The sequence below is a fragment of the Girardinichthys multiradiatus genome, chromosome 9 (genome assembly GCF_021462225.1).
Source record: "Girardinichthys multiradiatus isolate DD_20200921_A chromosome 9, DD_fGirMul_XY1, whole genome shotgun sequence".
NCBI classification, from domain to species: Eukaryota; Metazoa; Chordata; class Actinopteri; order Cyprinodontiformes; family Goodeidae; genus Girardinichthys; species Girardinichthys multiradiatus.
The window spans coordinates 27,230,038-27,250,566 of NC_061802.1; the positions used below are offsets into that span (position 1 = coordinate 27,230,038).

Here is a 20,529-nt window from a genome sequence, read left to right on the forward strand (position 1 = left end):
CTGTCCTCCTTCAGAAGGGTAAATGTCCCCGTTCAAATAAGTTGCATCTTCTAATCTATACACAGTTGAATCCTGGTGGTTAGAAAAACTGTACAGAAAACCTTTTTTTCACTTGCAAAATATATGTTTTGTCTGGTTTATCCTTGGGTACAATTTCTAGATGCCTGAAGGTGGCTCATCTGGTTCATCTGTTTAAGCAGATATCTATAAACCCTGGGAATGTCCAGCCATCACATCGGGGGTGACTGTGGATCAGTGGGAACTTTAGTCATTCTGCAAAGTCGGTCCAAATCCAGCTCGCTGACACCTGGGCAAAACATTAACCATAAGTTACCAACTGATTTGCATATCATTGTATATAAATAGGATCATGTTTGAGTGCAACTGGGTGAATATGTCTCTAGTGTAAAGCTCTTTGAGTTGTGCTACATACAGGCATTTTACCATATCAGAGACTGGTTCTGTGTCCCAGAAATGAAGGGGTTTTGATGTAAAATATACGCATATCAACTCCAGAACAAAAGCACAGGACCTTGGGAAGGTACTTGATGAAGCCACGAGTGTTAATATTAAAACAAGATCTGAATGGATATAGGCCGTGGATCAGAGGAAGAACCCATTACTCCAAAAGCAGAACAAAAGAAACAATAAATGTTTGCAAACAGCGCAAAGACAAATACCTTACTTTTTGGAGACATGTCCTATGGTTTGATGAAAATAAAATTGATATATTGCCAATGTAGTAATGGCCATAATGACCATCACTACATTTAGAGGAGAGGGAGGGACACTTACAAGACTGAGAACACCATTCCATGAAGCACAGAGGCAGTAGCATAATGTTGCTTTAGGAACTGGTGTGCTTCCTAAAGTAGATGGAATCATGAGGAAATACTGGAGGAAATACATTTAAACAACATCTTTAGACATCAACTAGGAAATTAAAGCCTGGGCACAAAGGCATTATTCAAGCAGCCAGTGACGCTAACAATACGGCCAAATTATTCACAGAGCCCTGATCTCTGTCCCAAGGAAAATTTGTGGGCGAAGCTGAAAGTTGTGTGTGTGTGAGAGAGAGAGCAACACACAAGGCAACCAGCAAACCCAACACAGTTACCCCAGTTCTTGCAACAGGAATGGGGGAAGATTGCAGGAGAATATTGTGAGAAGCTTGTGGAAGAACATCTAAACCCAAAGTCATACAGGAAATATCTGGTTTCAGCTCTATTGGTGATATCACTTTTAAGTGTCTCGCATCTAGACCTTCGCATAAATCTGTAAAAGATTAACCATAAAAGAACCTCTTTCTAAACATCAGAAGAGTAAAAGTTACAAACTGTGATCGGTTCCTCCATTCTGTGTCTTGAGACTTGCCATTCCTCTTTTTTCACATTCTCACCTTCACTCCAGTTATGTGGATGGCCCTGAGCAACTGTACAATCCGCAGTGGAGAGTGGTTTGCTTAGGGGATGGAAAGCCACAGGTCCTTTTTCCTAAACTTTATTATTATAGCACCTTTATTACTATGTCTGCCTGATTTCCCAGTGGCAATGAAATGAAAAAGCAATTGGTCCTCCTTTTTATTACTGTCATCTTTGTTTTTCAGACCTAGAGAGTAAAATTTCCTGAACTCAAAGAGTTGCACTTTTTTTTATCTCTGTCTGAAAGCAGGAGGAAGAAAAACAATAACTGGGAAAATAACAATGGAGATCATAAAAACATGAACTGTCACAAACACAACTGAAACCAGAGGACCACCAGCATGCTGACACCCACCAGTTGTTTATGACTAGATGAGTCAGTAAGTGTCGGATGGTGGCCTATCTGCCAACTCCTACAGTCAAGGAAAATATGTTTTAGAAGAGATTAAGATCACAGATGGTGAGGGAACAGGGATGTGGAGAGAGGAGGCAGAGGTGGAGGGTGACAAAAAAAGAGTTGGCGTTTAGAAAGAAGAAAGCAGAGGAGGAAATATTTGCAAAAAAAAGGTGTTTAAGGGATAAAGGGGGAGATCAGGAAGAGGACTCCCTGGGGGTCTTTAGTAACCCCATGGAGACATGCTGACGGGAGATCAGACTTCTCATCCACAATGCCTCAAATCATTTATTCATCTGCCTCATTAAGGGAGAGTGACAAGGCTGCATAAGGACCCGCAGGTCACTCACTGTTCAAAGAGAGCTTCAACTGTATCAGCTATTTATGGGTCTGAACATAGTCAGTAACGAGCAACAATTGATTATGTACAATGTTTTATTTGGAATCTGTCTTGTTTAAGCATGTTCAGCTTTTCATGTTGTCACTTTAAATCAGCACTGCAGTCTGTACAGTATCTTCTACATTTTTTAACTTGATCCAATTCTTGATACAGCAGCAGACAGTACAGCATCACAATGCCTGCCCTCCAGACCTTCACATGTGTAATTATAATTGAGAAAGATAATTAAGAAGGCGGAGAAGAAGACAGATCTTGTCATTTGGAGAACAATGCTGTCCAATATTCTCATGTGTATTCTTCTTCCTGAATTATCAGCTGATGTGTTGGTGCAATCAGCCAGAAAGCTTGCTGCTCCATTTGAAAGCCGTAAATGTCAACACACAAACCTCTAATTTAGTTAAGATTCAAAAGTTAATGACATCAGAATGGTTGTTATGGGGGAAGAAAGATTCATGTTGGTGTGTTCTCACTGATCTAATCATCTTCTGGTCATTTGTCACACAAAGATTCACCCTGTGATTCTGTACATTCGGTGTTTACTACTGGTTCTGCTCAGACAAACACTCACAGGGATAGCCAATGATAAATTTTTAATTCTGGCCACAATTTAACTCAGATTTGTGCTCGTCAGGTTTGTTATGGGTTTATTTCCCCTAAACCTCAGTACAGTGCTGCTGATAAGAGAAAGCCTGATCTATAATGACCTACCCCTGTGATAATCCCACTCACCTGCCTCTATCTCCTGAAGGTTTGCCCCAGTTGCTGCCTAAACAACACCATCCAACTACTAATGCATATACTGTTATTTGTGTCATATTTTGGCCTGATCTGTTTAGCTTCATTTTAGATTATTTTGCAAGTTATTACTTCTCTCCATGTCAAGGCACCTAAATGCTGGCATGCTACTGGTAAGGAAAAAATATATACAAAATATTCTATTTGATCTTAATGCATTCACATACCTCTCTGTAGCCTTGAAGTGTGTCGTTCTGTGGGGAGGACTGCCAGAGGTGCTGCAGTTTATATGTCAAAAACTGCTTCTTGTGCTTGTTTGTAAAGGTCAGACCAAACAAGTTCAGTAAGATCCCTATGTAAGGACACAATGTAACAGAAAGATTGCACCTCTTCTGGATTTTTAAATTAACTATTTTCTACACACATGCAGGATTGGCATATTATGACAACATCATGAAGTGTTTTTTCTGTAGACTATATAAAACAAATTCAAGATTTTCAGACATAATGCATGTAAAAACAACAAATAAAAAAATACAGTATTGTTGCATTGTTATTGTCCATTAAATGTTTACACATTTTTGACTGTGTTCTTTATAGTCAGCAGTGGTTTAAGCATGGATCCCATTTTTGCCGAGACTCTTTCTTATTGTGGAATCATGACCTCTGACCTTAAATGAGACAAAAGAGGTCTGATGACAGAGCTTCAGATGTTTGTGATGTCCTAGATGAGAAGTTGGTGCTTTCTAAGAGCAATTTTGGTAGGGGGGGCAACGGTTTCACCGCTGTTTAATGTTTTCTCCCTTTGAGGATAATCACTCATTGTGGGTTACTGGACTCCTAAAGATTCAGAAGTTACTTTGTTACAAAGTGATGTCAATGTTGTTTGAATTTCTTTAAACAAGGCCTGATTGTTTTTATTCTTTTTGCCTACTTCATGTTGTCAGACAGGTTCTATTTAAGTGGTTTGTTCATTCTGTGGGTCCGGCAGTAATGGGTATAGCAAGTAAAATGAATTAACCAACATAGTTTGGTTAATGAGTCACTGCAGCAATTAGGTTTTACATAGAACCAGGTTGGTTTGGATAGCTATATCACTTAAAAGACAAAACCATTTGAAGACTTTTTTTAGATTAACTCAGTTTATCTGAAAACTTTAGGGGCAAAAAGCAAAAACAGAAGAAATCTTGGAGAGGGCAATAACGTTTTTACAGCGCTGTAAATACTAGACAAATTAGTAGGTTCTCAAAAGAAAAACTGGAAAATTAATCTTTTGTCTAACTAAAATTTTTAAATTATGCCATAGTTATGGGTCTACTTACAGTTGGATACAATGTTTTATTATTTTTATATATATGTTAAATCTGACTTAATAGTGGTATAATCTTGGTATGTACAGCTATACCATGACATGCTCTAATAGGTACAGTTATGCATGACAGTATAGCTCCAAAAGGATCTAGAATGATATGTTTAAATACTAATAAGTCTGCCACCATATAACAACGCTCTGTGTGCGTGTGTGTGTGTGTGTGTGTGGTGTGTGTGTGTGTGTTTCCATTGGTGTGTACTGGGTCTTCACTCACTCATTCTGGCATCTTCCCTGCTCTCCTGGCCAAACTAGCAGCTGGCAGATAGAGATTGCCCACTCATCAGGCCGTTAAGGTTAGGGTTAGGCATGCACTGGTAATGGTTAGGTTTAGGGTTATTGTCAGGGTTAGGTCAGAGAAAGGGTTGAAAATGACTGAAAATCAATGGAAGTCTATGGGAGTCAACACATGGTCCTCACTACATATAACAAAACAAGAGTGTGTGTGTGTGTGTGTGTGTGTGTGTGTGTGTGTGTGTGTGTGTGTGTGTGTGTGTGTGTGTGTGTGTTTCCATTGGTGTGTACTGGGTCTTCACTCACTCATTCTGGCATCTTCCCTGCTCTCCTGGCCAAACTAGCAGCTGGCAGATAGAGATTGCCCACTCATCAGGCCATTTTATCACTTGGCCCACAGAGTTCAAGGAGGCTGTCAAAGACCAAGCTCAGGAGCCTCCTCACTTATCACGTACACACACACTCACACCACCAGTTTCAAGTGGAACAACTTTGCCAGTGAGCCCTTAAAAAGAGTAGCTTGACACACGACAAATAGTTTGTCAAAGAATTAAAAGAACAAGTGCTAACATGCTGGCAGCAAGGCAGGTTACTCAAACTTTTTTTTTGTTGTCCACTTGGGGTTTCTTGACATGGCAAATGGTTCTCTGCTTATCCAAAAACACAGCAGAGTTTTGCTGCTGACAGAAACACAGAAAATCAAGATGTTTTTGCCAGGAGCAGCCTTAAGCCCTGGCTGAATTATTAACCAACATAAAATACTGCCTGTTACCTGGTGTTGGTGGGTAGTATTTTTTTAGATATTCCATTGTTGTTTTGATTTTGGAACCAACCTGCATCTTAAATTAGCTTTTGAAGTGGGAGTTTTTTTTTTGTGTTTTGCACAATTACATTACAGATGAGCTCATGATGTGCACATTACACAAACAACATTGAGTGAGATGTTAGTTTTTATGTAACATTTACAGCTTTGCCTTCTAAATCCCTGATGAGACACTCATCATTTTAATTAGATTGAATTGTATTTAAATAGGACTTTTAAAACACGAACATACATGCAATGGTAACTTTATTAGGTACACCGGACCAATTGCTTGTAAACACAAATGGTAAATCAGGCAATTACATGCCTGAAGGTTAAGTCATTTAGACATCCAGATATGTATATTCTGTAATGCAAAAACAAAACCAAAGAGCAAAGTGTACCGGAGTCAAATTCCTTGTTTGTATGTACAAACTTGGCAATAAAGCTGATTCTGATGATAAGGACCACTTGCTGAAGTTCAAACCAAGCAGTAGAACAGGAAAGAAAGCCGGTTGAAGTGATTGTGGACATGACATGGTTGTTGGTGACAGTTGGACTGGTCTGGATATTTTAGAAAAAGCTGATGTACTGGGATTTTCATGTGCAGCCATCTCTAGGGCTTAGAGAATTGTCTGAAAAGACAAAATCTATGTGAAATTGCCTTTTTGATGTCAAAGGAGAATGGTTCTAGTTGATAGAAAGGCATAAATATCACAAATAACCCAATTTTGCAACCAAGGTATGTGTAACAGAATGTCTAAATGCACAACTCAATGACTCTTGAAGCAGAAGACCACACTTGGTCCCTCTTCTGTCAGCAAAGAACAATAAAACTGAGGCTATAATTCACACAGATTAATCAAGATTGAACAATGACAAAATTGTTCCTGGTCTCGATTCTCTGTTTCATCTGTAAGGTTAAGATGATAGGGTCAAAAAAAGGTTTTTGTGGATCCATCCTGCCTTGTATCAGAGGTTCAGGTTGGTAGTATAATGGTGTGGGAGATCTTTTCTCAGCACACTTTGAACAGCTTATTACCAAGTGAGCATCATTTAAACATAACAGCCTACCTGAGTATTTTTGCTGACCACGTTCATTCCGTTATGACCACAGTGTTCTCATCTCCTGGTGGCTACTTCCAGCAGGATAATGAACCATGTCATGAAGCTCAAATCATCTCAAACTGGTTTCTTAAACATGGTGATGAGTTCATTGTACTCCAATCATCTCCACAGTCACCAGATCTCAGTTTAATAGATCTCCTTTTGTATGTGGTGGAATAGGAGATTTGCATAATGGATGTGCAGCAACTGCGTGATGCTTTCATTTCAATATGGACCACAATCTCTCAGGAATATTTCTGACAGCTTGTTGAATCTATATTGCCTAGAATTAAGGTAGATAAGGTAGAGCTGATTCTGACAAGTGGAGAGTTGGAATCTATAGTTGTTACTGAACAACGATGGAATTCAAGAAACCATCCGACCAGGCCAGCAGGTGCAAAATGATTTTTTACAATCATTTTCATGAAATGACTAAACCTGGAACAACATTAACACAAAATTTAAACATGGGGAACTTAACTTTCAATAGTTAGTTATTGAGAGAGCCTAAATTTGAACTTTAAGATTAAACTTTGTTATGCATTTGCACAGCAAATAAAAACTATTTACTATCTGGACTGGTCAGGCTCCTGGTCCAAGTCGTTTCCTCCTCTGGTGCCTTCCATCTCACTTACTCCCTCCCTCCTTTGTCCTACTTAGCCAACTACTGCAAAATCACTTATCCTTACCTTGCTTTCTCTGTCTCCTGCTAATACACATTAGCAGCCAGCAGCCATATGTAATAGGGCTTTTCGTGCCCCTGCTGATATAATGGCTTCACTGACACGTCTCCCATTAAAATTTGGACAGGCAGTGCAGCTCAGGAAGCCTCTGTACATTTTAAAATACCATTATGTAACTTCCATAAACGAGCAGCCGGGTGTCAGTAACTTTGGGAATAGCTGGGAGAATATTTTTTGTTTGTTAAACTTTTCCATTTTCCTCATGTTTTTTTAAGAGTTCCTTCCTCTGGTCTCTCCCATCTTGGGATAGAAACCTTTTAGTGGAAAAATAAGGAGGTACACATAGCTGCATTACGAAACTCATCAGATTACTGTGTAACTAATTGGACATGTCTGCTGTATCTAATAGGCTAGTTTTTAATCTTACAAATCTGTACAGTACCACATACAGTAACAAGATAGCATCTGTTACTTCATCATTTGTGCGTTGGGGAACTGGGGCCCAGACCCAGATAATGTGATCATCAGCAGCGTCCGTTACCGTGACGAACGAGAGCGCAGATCCCACCTGATAAGTGACATATTCATTTGTTTAATTAAAACGGCTTGTCTCATTGTGGTTAGGGGTCATTTTAGAGAACGTTAGAATTAAAGCAGGTAATTAACTAAAGCCCCAGATAAGGAAAACCAACAAAGGTGGTTGCTTAGGCCAGTATAGAAGGCAAACTTAATCTATCCCTTCTGAAATCCCACAAGGTAGCTCACTTTATTAAAGTCTGATGCCACAACCACTGCCCACCACCACAACATGATGAAATATTTTCCAGCTGCTGGGAAGGAGGAAACAAGGGAGGTGCTGGGAAGGAACAGTTGCGATTGCACACAGTGAAGTCTATAATACTGGTACTACACGAAATTAAGGCAATTAAAGACTGCTTGTTATCTTGTCTGAGAGCAGGAGAAGAACTTGTACAGCAACAAGCACCTTGACAAAGAGATTTGTTTGGCCAATGGAGTGTGGCATTAATTATCACAGCCTGATTAAACGCACCAAGCTTGAATGTATGTCGTTTGTCTTTACAGCCTTAGACACTATGGCAGCCAACAGAATCCACTATTTTGGAGGTCTCTTAGGGGTATTTTTAGGCATGGGACTTTTTTTACCCAAAGTTAGGAGGCAATGGTGAAGTGGGATATTTATAGAATTAGCAGGGTAATAGTGAAAATAGTGAAGGAGGGTGGAAACTAATGTACCAATAAGGGGAGCTTCAGCTTTTTCCACTTATCTTCGTGCCTCATGACGGAAAAAGCTCACTTTCAGTCAACAGGTTTTAAACTAATGTCTGGTGTAAGAAGCTTATTAGAGAGAGTTCCTGCCATATCTCTTGTGATCATGAAAATACATTATCTCTTCCTGTTAAGGTTTCCATGAGGCATCTAGTGCATACTTTTAACTCAGCATATTTAGTAAAAACTGAGGATTGGAAGGCTGTGATTTTGGGCTCCGGATCAATCCTGAAATATACATTTTATTATCTGCCAGTGCCCCTGTTTTCTGATTCAGAAGGCTCATACCCATTCTTACCTGTTCATTTAGTGTGGTTTTAGTCCATATTCTTGTCTTCTGTAGAGTTGCCAAATATGAATAGAAACTGGTGGCCAACAGGCCTCAGAAAGTATCTGTAGTAACATGCTTTTTTCTTTCAACTCTTATGACTTTATTCGGATGTAAAATGTTGATAAAGCAATCTAAAAAGCTGCTTTATTTAGCAAATAAATTACGCAGCAACTATGTATTCTAACAGTCCTTTCCTCCGTGACCTATCACAGTTTATTTAAATTGAGGTAACAGTTAAAGAGCAAAACAAAAAAGGAGTTGAGTATTTTGGCCACACAATGTCAAAAACATATGATAGTGACAGTTTTAACTGTTTTTACTAACTTTTATTAGTGCGATTAGCATTGATAATTGGAGCAACAGTCTTTCCATACGTTTTCTATATTGTAAATATTTATCTGACAGATAAAGGTTGAAAGCTCAAAGAATAAAAATACTAAACCTCATTGCTCCTGTGTATAGCTCCAGTACAACATATCTTCTGCTGCTCTAAAAGTTTGCACCATAATGCTTCCAAAAAGGTGAGTATAGATTGCCCACTGATAGCAGGCTTCAGCACACTTCAAGGGCTATATCTCCCTCATACATCATCAGATCCACTTGAAATGTAGTATACATGATCATGAGTTAATGATGGACATGAGTTAATGATGGACATGTTGACACAGTCAATTGATCACTTTAGCTCTGCCCAATAATAAACAAATTAGTGTAGCTTCCATTAGGAAGGTCCGATTCACGCCAAACTGAATATGGTTGATGTTTGTCAACCCCCAAAGAAGCTCTATTGGATTAGATTGAAATTTGGATCAATAGCATCATTGGATCCACTTGAAATGTAGTATACATCATCAAGGATCAATACTGAACATGTTGGCACAGGTAATTCATGACGTTGTTTTAGCCCCACCCACTAACAAACAAGTGTGTGCAGCTTCCATCTGGAAGGTCCGATTTATCCGAAATTTTGAATGCTTCTCGCCAGACCAAATCTCTGCATGACCGAAGATCATATGACATGTTGCTCACAGTGCCACCTAGTGCCGACGTGTTGAAGTGAAGCAGTGTCATTGTCGGAAGCGATGCCAGGCTCCCACGGTCGCTGCACAGGCTGAGTTGGCTTGAAGTGCGAGGGCCTTCAATGCTGCTTGCAGCTTTAATTTCCATATTGGATCTAATACGTATATTGAGTTGGATCGGGTCCATTTCTGTTCTGATTCTCCTTAAAAGATCTGGTCGACTCTAGTTTCCTAACCATCCCAAAAAATGCTTCAGCTATTCCTAAAATTTTAATTTTAAAATAAGACTTTATTTAATGCTAAATTAGACACAAGTCACACACTGTATGTGGGTCTTGCTATCCTCCTACTTACTCAAACAAAGGTTATGTCAGCTGCTGGAAGGAAGGTGGGTGTGCGCCTGCTAAAAATCCACAACCAGCTCCTTGCTTTTCCTCACATTGATCAGGAGATGGTATCACTGGCACCAAACCACAAAGTCCTGAGTCCAGTCTGTACTCTGAGTCATCCTCACCTGGGATGAGGCCGATTATGGCAGTCATCAGAGAACTTTTTAGATGGCAGCCTGGAGATTTAATGGAGAAGTCTGCAGAGTACGGAGTGAACAGGAACAGTGCCAGCACCAAACCAGACAGAGACAAAACCCTGTGACCTCACATACTGAGGACGGCCAGTGAGGTAGTCCAGTATCCACAGCTAGCAGGGAATTTTGGGTCACTGGGTGGCAGCCCGCACAGTGGTGCTACCGAGAGCTAACAGCTGATCTCTGGTGTGGGGCCATGGTCAAACACAAGTGCCAAAGGAAAATAAGATAAAAACAAAGCTGTCCACAAAACAGTCAGATTCTTTCTTTGTTCAAGCAGGGTGGAAAAAACAGGAACAAAAACACACTCTTAACAAATAGGTTTAAAAAAACCTCAGGACTGAATGGGAGCTGCTGAGAAAGGCTGCCTGCTTGTGCACTGCCAGAAGAGAGTTGAGAGTGTCATAGTCTGATACTTCGTTAAAAGTAACGAAGGAAAGGCCATGTATGTGCATGCAAACTCCTTAGCTGTACAGGGCTGTAAATTACACACTCTATTCAGTATTATTAGTATTATACCTCACTCACCAATTATGTCTGGATGCTTTACCAATTCCTTACGACAGGCTGTTTTTTGCATCAGCTGGTGTTAGGAGTTACCTTCTCTTTGTGTAAATTGGGGACCAACGATAGTTCAGGAATGTTGCTAGCTACCACAGATTTAACATTATGGGAAGACCTTGCTTAGCTGTCCTCATTGGTCTCAGCCAGAGGTTGTGCTACACATTTTCCTTGTCATTTTGACTGACAGGGTCAAAATATGCTGTCATAATCTATTTTTACCCATTACTTTATTTTTGTAATGATAATAATTAAACATTTAATAGCATTTATTTTTATTCATTTTCATTCATATTCAGTCTGAACAAGCTGAACAGAGAATCCACATCAAACAGATGAATACATTTAACATTTTCCCCGCAGTTACAAAAAACACTCACAGTGGTCCCAGACTAACTACATAAAAACAATTAAATTAAATGATGCACTGGAATTACATTGCCACTTCAGCCAAAGTTTTGAAATCAGGGAATATGTCTCCAATTGAAGTGATCAGAAGTTGGCAAGACTCTCTGAATGAGGGGTTCCCTGAACTTGCAAGCATGCATTAAGGGGTGAAACAGCTAATAAATATGCTTACTCGCCACCAAGTGGTCAGGGGTGCACTCTGCAATCTGGGAAAATGACAGATGGCCTTTAGATTTTTTTCATTGCCGTTTAACGAAAAACGGTCAAAAACAGGTAATATTTGGTTAACGTGACCCCTGGTTTTTTTGAGTTTTTTCCAGTCAACTTCAATATAGTCCTTCAACACTAGTTAATTTGGTTAAGAAAACTGCTGTCTTTGAACCAAATACATGTGGCTATAAAATTATTTAAAAAAAAAGAGTATCCAAATTAAAACATACAGCTACGTACATCCTAGGTCTTGTCGCTTCTGACAGTGTTAACATTCAAGATGCATTGCCAAGGTACTAAGCTAAAGACACCATGTTTACTCCTTAGTCTGATCAGATGTGTAATAAGCATTCACTGTGGTTTCATGTAATCGCACACTAAGATAACTTACAGTAAGTCGTTATGCTGCTTCAGAAATTTGTAGATAGTCCTAAAACTATGAAGCGCTTAACCTGCTCTCTCTGCATTTCCGTCCCACAATGGCGGCTGTCAGTGTACCCTCGAGCGTGGGGATGCTCGAGGGTACACTCCATCCCATAGATTCCACACAAAGACTAGGGAGCTGAAGCAGTCTTTCTATCAACCTAGTTTCAGAGGTTACAAAAAAAAAACTGATATTAAATGCGTAAAATCAAGGTCATCAGAAAAATAATCTGCATGAACTATAAAATGGTGTTGTAATCCATGCACAAACAAATTGCCTGTGATACTTAAAAGCTGACCGTTCAAAACACAGCTGTGTGTCTTGTTGGGAGTTTGGCCAACTTAATCACAGACAGCAGAACTACAACAGCTATCAGGGGCCAGGTCTAAAAAATGCCATTATCAGGTCTCTGAGCAAGTACCTCAGACTCTGGACCTCCTTTTTTGTTTTGACGGGTGTGTCTGAAAACTCCTCATTTAATGGACCAGATAGCACTACCAGTTCACCCTTCCAATTTATCACTCAAAGGATAAAGAAAGCTTCACTCCCTGATGTGAAAGTACAAGACATAACATTAAAATAGGTTTACACAAAGCTACAGTACCATCAGGAAGACCTATATTCCAAATTTTTATGTTCTGCTAGGTCTCAGTGAACTGGTAACAAAAAAGTCCGATTGATAATATAGAGCTAAGCATCAAATTTAACTTCATGAGGACAAACTGTTTTTTTTAAATATCTGATATGGTGTCTAAAAAGATGGTAGTAAACTTGTACTAAATATCAAATATCCATTTCCTCAGACATCTATAAGTGCACTCACTCTCCCATATGTACAAGGAAGTAGCTTAATATTGTGCGAACATCCAAAAATCACTTTACGTTCAAATAAATCTGCTCATATTTTTGTATTAAAATTGTTATCTCAGTGGGAAAGTTTAAAGCATCAGTGCAACATTCATCGTGAAAAGCCATCAGATAAGTTTGTCCACTATAAGAACACACAAGGAAAAAATCTGGACAAAATGTGCAATTAAGATGAGCAATAAAAAGTGTCACTATCAGGACCTTTATACACAGTTTGATTTCAGAGCTGTGTATAACAGTAGAGTTATTCTGAAAAGATTAATGATAATACATTAAAGTGCAATGATTCATCTGTATTATCAGTTTGTTTTGAAATTGCTTAAATTAAATGCAGTGCAATCATACTTACCAAAGTTTTCCAAAACAACTTTTTTGAACTGACAATTAGACGTGATGGATTTACCCGCGAAGAGTTTATGTATAAGCCTGCATCTTTTTGTTTTTTTTTACAAGTTTTACCGTTTTTAAACGATTCATTTTTTTAAGAACACTTTCATATTTGTGTTTAGGATTTGGAATCTGATGAGTACACATCAGGCAGTTGTGTTATTCTTTTCCTTGGATACATTGGATGTACATACATGAAGCAGCATGAGATGGAAATGCTCAACAAAGAAGAGAAGAAAAGTTGAGAAAATATGTCTACTTTCCACTACTGTGTGCTTTTAAGTGAGAACGTTATAAAATGTTAAACAGATGAGATAAGGCCAGAAAAGGCTGCATTTATTTAAGTTGTAGATCTTTAGCAGTTAAGCCGTCAATTATATCTGCTCTGTATTTCTCCGGTCTATCAGGCTGAGTTTAGTTTTTCTCTCTGTGTCTTTCTCTGTGTCCTTTACTCAGAATTTAATGTGCACAACACATACTCAAAGAAAAATACAGCCCCACTGCTCAAGCCCTCTCAAGGCCAGGAAAACAAATATGCCCATTTTCCTATTTGATTGGGTGTCAGTGTGGGGAGGAAGGGGGACAGGTGTGATGCATAAAATGACCCTGCGACTCCATCACGCACACGACAGCTTTATGGTGAGGAGGTGTTTCAATCACGCAACTGCCCTGCAAGGCATCAATCAAGACAAGCATACACATACACACACACACACTGCAGACACACTGACTTACCCTCCTATCATGACAGAGAAAGGGCAGCAGAGTAAATGAAGTGCACGTGATTTAACAGACTAAAAATCAGTTACCATGAACTTAAATATACACTGCTCAAAAAAAGAAAGGGAACATTCAACACATCCCAAACCTGAATGAATGAAATTGTCACGGAGTGACATTTTGGACTTTGCTTGTGGCTTTGTGCTAACTTTTGTTCAGTTGTTTCCATTTTGGTTTAGGCTTCATGTTCATTGGTTTCTTTTCCTCCCTCTATCATTTCCTAGTATGTATTGTATTCCTGCTTTAGTTATTGTTTTCATTTGGTTTGGGTTGTTTATTTTGTAACTTAGATTCTCCTTATGTTCTCCTTATTGTTTATTTCTTAGGTTATTGTTTCTATTTTCCCCTCTAGTTTCTCTGTTTACTTTAGTTTATAGTTATTCTAGTTCTTTATTTCCTCCTCTGATTTATTCTCTTGCTTAGTTTGTGTTTTCTGTTGTTTATTTTGTCCTTTCACTCTTCCTCAGCCTTTGTATTTGTTTCACCTGTTCCTGCTGCTTCCCTGCCTCCTTGTCGCACCTGTTCTCAGTTCCCTTGATTACCTGCCTTTGTCTTTCCCCAGTATGTTAGTTGGTTTGGTGTCTCTGTTCGCTGCTGGTTCCTTGTGTTCGTCACTACCCCTTTCCCTACCATGACTATGTTTTGTTTATGCTTCGCTTATGCTACGTTTTGCCAAGGTACCTGCAGTGTTTTGTAAGCTTTTGGATTTTGTCTCTGATTCATACCTGCAGTGTTTTTGTTAAGTTTTTGACCTTTTTGAGAATAAACTAAGATGCGGCTGCCAAGCTCTTGTCTGCACTTTGGTCCGACCCAAAATCCCTCTTCGACATTAAGAACCAGCCAAATGGACCAAGCATACAATGGTGTGATTACTCTGTGGGAGTACCTGAGACGGGAAGCGGAGAAGAGCTCACGTCAGGCTGCAGAGGAGAGAAAGTAGCGGTCACTGTTTTGGGGCTCCAGGCTGGCCATTCCCCTTCCGGGTACCGGTCCGCTGCACCACAGACCCTCTCGTCATCCCTGGAGTAAGTCACTGGCTCCAGTCTGCTTTTCCTCCTCGTTTTCGGAGCCAGAGTTGCCTGCAGCGCACTCTCCCAGTTCGGAACCTGCCCCGTCTCGTCGGAGATGTCGCCGGCGCCGCAAGCATTCCACAGCAGCAGCAGCGCCTGAGCTCGTCATGCCCTCTGCTGTTCTTCAGCCGCCAGTACAGCCTCCAGCCCCAAGTAGGATTGAAGCCGGGCTGGAGGAAATTAAGAGGAAACTTATGAAGAATCGTTGCTGTAGATTCGTGCTCCATCTAATGGATCACCCAGAGGATCTGGACCTGATGCACTCATTACTTCAGGCTGAGTTTCTTGCTGTGGGATGGTTAGACGCTCCAGCTCCCGTTTCCGCTGGAGGTCCCTTCGACCCTCTTCTCGTGGCCGTTAAGGCAGCCAAGCCGCTGGACTCACAGCATGCAGCCAAGCTGCCAGAGCCTCAGCCGGCCGCTGCCGGGTCTACAGAGCCTCAGCCGGCCGCCGCCGGTTCTATAGAACCTCGTCACGACACGGAGGAGCCCGTGGGCGGGCTGCCTCCACTTCCACACCATGCTTCGGAGGAGCCCGTGGTCGGGTTACCTTCACGACCTGGTCCAGAGCACCTGCTCAGTTTCCTCTGGGGGGTGTTACTGGAAATATGGACTGACTTTTTGTCTTTGCCTGACACACTGCAGCCTGACTCTTTGCCTGACACACTGCAGCCTGACTCTTTGCCTGACACACTGCAGCCTGACTCTTTGCCTGACACACTGCAGGCTGACGCACACCATGACACACCAGAGCATGACACACCAGAGCCTGACGCACACCATGACACACCAGAGCATGACACACCAGAGCCTGACGCACACCATGACACACCAGAGCATGACACACCAGAGCCTGACGCACACCATGACACACCAGAGCATGACACACCAGAGCCTGACTATGTGATGACTGACTTTTTGACTGACCATGCACCTGACGACTCTAAGCCTGGGTCCACGCCGGACGACAGTGCCAAGTCTTCTAGGTTCCAGCCTGGGTACACACTGGACGCCAGGGCCAAGTATTCTGGGTTTCTGCCTGGGTCCAAGCCGGACGCCAGGTCCAAGTCTCTGAGGATCTCGCCACGTCGTAGATTGCCTGACTCCTCGCTTCATGGGTTTGCGTGGCATCTCCACTGCCAGACTCCAGGCAGCCTGCTTCCTCGTCGCAGGCCTCCGAGGCGGCTGCTTCCTCGCCGCAGGCCTCCGAGGCGCCTGCCTCTTCGTTGGCTCCTTCGCTGCAGGCCTCCGGATCATCGGCCTCACCGCTGGCTTCGACGCTGCCGGCCTCCTGACCGTCGGCCTTTTCGTTGGCTTCGTTGTCGCAGACCTCCGGATCATCAGCTCCTTCGTCGTTGGCTTCGTCGTCGCAGGCCCCCTGATCATCGGCCTCCTGGATTTTTGTTCTCGCCTCTGGAGATTATGGACTTTGTTTTGTTCATTGGGAGTTACTTTTGTTTTGGACTCTGGCCCTCCTCCCAAGGCCTCCCTCCGCCCACCCTGGGTGGGTTGTTTTGCTTTAAATTTTTGTTAGTTCCCAGAGGTCGTCTGGAATCCGACCTTGAGGGGGGGGGGTTATGTCACGGAGTGACATTTTGGACTTTGCTTGTGGGTTGGTGTTAACTTTTGTTTAGTTGTCTCCATTTTGGATTGGGCTTCATGTTTATTAGTTTCTTTTCCTCCCTCTATCATTTCCTAGTATGTATTGTATTCCTGCTTTAGTTATTGTTTTCATTTGGTTTGTTTATTTTGTAACTTAGATTCTCCTTATGGACTCTTTGTTTATTTCTTAGGTTATTGTTTCTATTTTCCCCTCTAGTTTCTCTGTTTACTTTAGTTTAAAGTTATTCTAGTTCTTTATTTCCTCCTCTGATTTATTCTCTTGCTTAGTTTGTGTTTTCTGTTGTTTATTTTGTCCTTTCACTCTTCCTCAGCCTTTGTATTTGTTTCACCTGTTCCTGCTGCTTCCCTGCCTCCTTGTCGCACCTGTTCTCAGTTCCCTTGATTACCTGCCTTTGTCTTTCCCCAGTATATTAGTTGGTTTGGTGTCTCTGTTCGCTGCTGGTTCCTTGTGTTCATCACTACCCCTTTCCCTACCATGACTATGTTTTGTTTATGCTTCGCTTATGCTACGTTTTGCCAAGGTACCTGCAGTGTTTTGTAAGTTTTTGGATTTTGTCTCTGATTCATACCTGCAGTGTTTTTGTTAAGTTTTTGACCTTTTTGAGAATAAACTAAGATGCGGCTGCCAAGCTCTTGTCTGCACTTTGGTCCGACCCAAAATCCCTCTTTGACAGAAATATTCTCATTGAATACTTTGTTCTGTACAAAGTTGAATGTGCTGACAACAAAATCACGCAAAAATCATCAATGGAAATCAAATTTATTAACCAATGGAGCCCTGGATTTGGAGTTACACACAAAATTAAAGTGGAAAACACACTACAGGCTGATCCACCTTTGATGTAATGTCCTTAAAACAAGTCAAAATGAGGCTCAGTATTGTATGTGGCCTCCACGTGCCTGTATGACCTCCCTACAACGCCTGGGCATGCTCCTGATGAGACGGCAGATGGTCTCCTGAGGGATCTCCTCCCAGACCTGGACTAAAGCATCCGTCAACTCCTGGACAGTCTGTGGTGCAACGTGACGTTGGTGGATGGAGCGAGACATGATGTCCCAGATGATCTCAATCGGATTCAGGTTTGGGGAACGGGCGGGCCAGTCCATAGCTTCAATGTCTTCATCTTGCAGGAACTGCTGACACACTCCAGCCACATGAAGTCTATCATTGTCCTGCATTAGGAGGAACCCAGGGCCAACCGCACCAGCATATGGTCTCACAAGGGGTCTGAGGATCTCATCTCAGTACCTAATGGCAGTCAGGCTACCTCTCATGAGCACATGGAGGACCATGCGGCCCTCCAAAGAAATGCCACCCCACACCATTACTGACCTACTGCCAAACCAGTCATCCTGAAGGATGTTGCAGGCAGCAGATCGCTCTCTACGGTGTCTCCAGACTCTGTCACATGTGCTCAGTGTGAACCTGCTTTAATCTGGCACAGGGCGCCAGTGGCGAATTTGCCAATCCTGTTCTCTGGCAAATGCCAAGCGTCCTTCACGGTGTTGGGCTGTGAGCACAACCCCCATTTGTGGACGTCGGGCCCTCATACCATCCTCATGGAGTCGGTTTCTAACCGTTTGTGCAGACACATGCACATTTGTGGCCTGCTGGAGGTCATTTTGCAGGGCTCTGGCAGTGCTCCTCCTGTTCCTCCTTGCACAAAGGCGGAGGTAGCGGTCCTGCTGGTGGGTTGTTGCCCTCCTCCACATCTCCTGGTGTACTGGTCTCCTGGTAGCGCCTCCAGGCTCTGGACACTACGCTGACAGACACAGCAAACCTTCTTGCCACAGCTCGCATTGATGTGCCATCCTGGATGAGCTGCACTGCCTGAGCCACTTGTGTGGGTTGTAGAGTCCGTCTCATGCTACCACAAGTGTGAAAGCACCACCAACATTCAAAAGTGACCAAACCATCAGCCAGAAAGCATAGGTACTGAGAAGTGGTCTGTGGTCCCCACCTGCAGAATCACTCCTTTAATGAGTGTGTCTTGCTAATCGCCAAAGATTTCCCCCTGTTGTCTATTCCATTTGCACAACAGCTGTGAAATTGATTGTCAATCAGTGTTGTTCCTAAGTGCACAGTTTGATTTCGCAGAAGTTTGATTTACTTGGAGTTATATTGTGTTGTTTAAGTGTTCCCTTTATTTTTATGAGCAGTGTATATCATTTTTCTTCTAATTGTTTCTCCAGTTATATAAGCTGCTTTTCAAACTTCTACATTCCTCAACTTTAAGGTTGCGAGTAACTTTTTACCCTTCCTTACAGTTGTAATTATTTCAATCCAACGTTAAACTAATTGCAAAGTCACCACAGTACATAACCAACATCTCAATTGTTTAATTTTTTTTATGTAATTAGTCTGGCCATAACCTTTTGTCTCACAAACACATCAGATAAATGCATAAATCTTAACTGTGGAAAAAAAAACTTCAGAAAGACCCTAACCCTCCTCATCATGCATTCTTTTATACTGGTTACATCAGAGCTTCTTTGTACATGTAATGGTTCTCTTTCTTTTTTGTAAAATTGTACAAAGAAAAGAAATACATATGTACACACTAAGTAACTTCCAAGTACAAAATAATAAGCATACAAATAAGGAGACCCTTTTGAGTGACTACAAAATAAAGGCATGTTTCATAACACTTTGAGTGGATGGCATTGCTAGTGTAACAGTCACATGACGTGAAATTAGGCATCTTCTAAAAGGGTAAACTTCTACCTGCATCCAAATAATTTATGTTAAAACATTGTCAGAATCTGATGATACATGCAAAATGCCTTAATAACTTATATTGTAGACTTTAGGACCAGGGTTGAAAAGATTGCATTTGAGGGCCCTGTCCCAATACTCGCACCTTCACCCTTGTGTCCCTCAATTGCGCGTTCCCGTTGATGGGTTCAAGTGTGTAGTCTGTCCGAATTCCCCAAAATGGTATTTCGCCTGCCCCCTTTGCACCCTTGATCCACACTTCTGCTAAGCGCACCTTTATCTCTAAACCACAGGTGTCAAACTCCAGTCATCGAGGGCCGTGTCCTGCAACTTTTAGACAGGTATGTGTCAACACACCTGAATGACTTTAATTAGGTCATTACCAGTACTCTGTAGAACTCAAGGGCATGAAGAGGCGATTCAGTTATTTGATTCAGGTTGTGGACACATCCAAATGTTGCAGGACACTAACCCTTGAGAACTGGTCTTTGACACCCCTGCCTTAAACGATACCCCAACTTCACTTCCATGTTGCTATAACCCTCTGCAGGTGTGGTAGTACATACTGTACAGTTAAGTCCAAAATGATTCAATATGTTTCTCCTGACTGAAAGAAATGTTAACATTTGAAAGTGGCCTAGCCAGAGTCTCATATTGAATCTGATAGAGAATGTGTTGAGGATGCTAAATATTATGATGATGAGGAGGAGGCATTCCAACCTCAAAGACTTTGATTGCTGTAATACCAATGAAGGTTTATTCATTGAATATTCAATTCAATTCAATTCAAAAATACTTTATTAATCCCAAAGGGAAATTAAATGTTGTTATAGCTCATATTATGAAGGTTTCCTCAAAGAGCCGTTGTAGATGCTGATGGCTGTGGGCAGGAAGGATCTCCTGTAGCGCTCCGTCTTGCAGCAGATCAGAAGAAGCCTCTGACTGAAGACACTCTGTTGTTGTGGGACAGTCTCATGAAGAGGATGCTCAGGGTTCTCCATAATGTTCTTCATTTTATGAAGAATCCGTCTTTCCACAATGATCTCCAGAGGTTCCAGAGGAGTCCCCAGAACAGAGGCAGCTTTCTTTATCAGCTTGTTGAGCTTTTTTAAGTCCCTG

General features: G+C 41.6%; 1 protein-coding gene across 1 annotated transcript in view; it reads left to right on the plus strand.

Annotated features, from left to right (window-relative positions):
- agbl4 (AGBL carboxypeptidase 4) overlaps window positions 1-20,529 on the plus strand; it is a 479,295-nt gene that overhangs the window by 203,612 nt on the left and 255,154 nt on the right. The window lies entirely within an intron of this gene.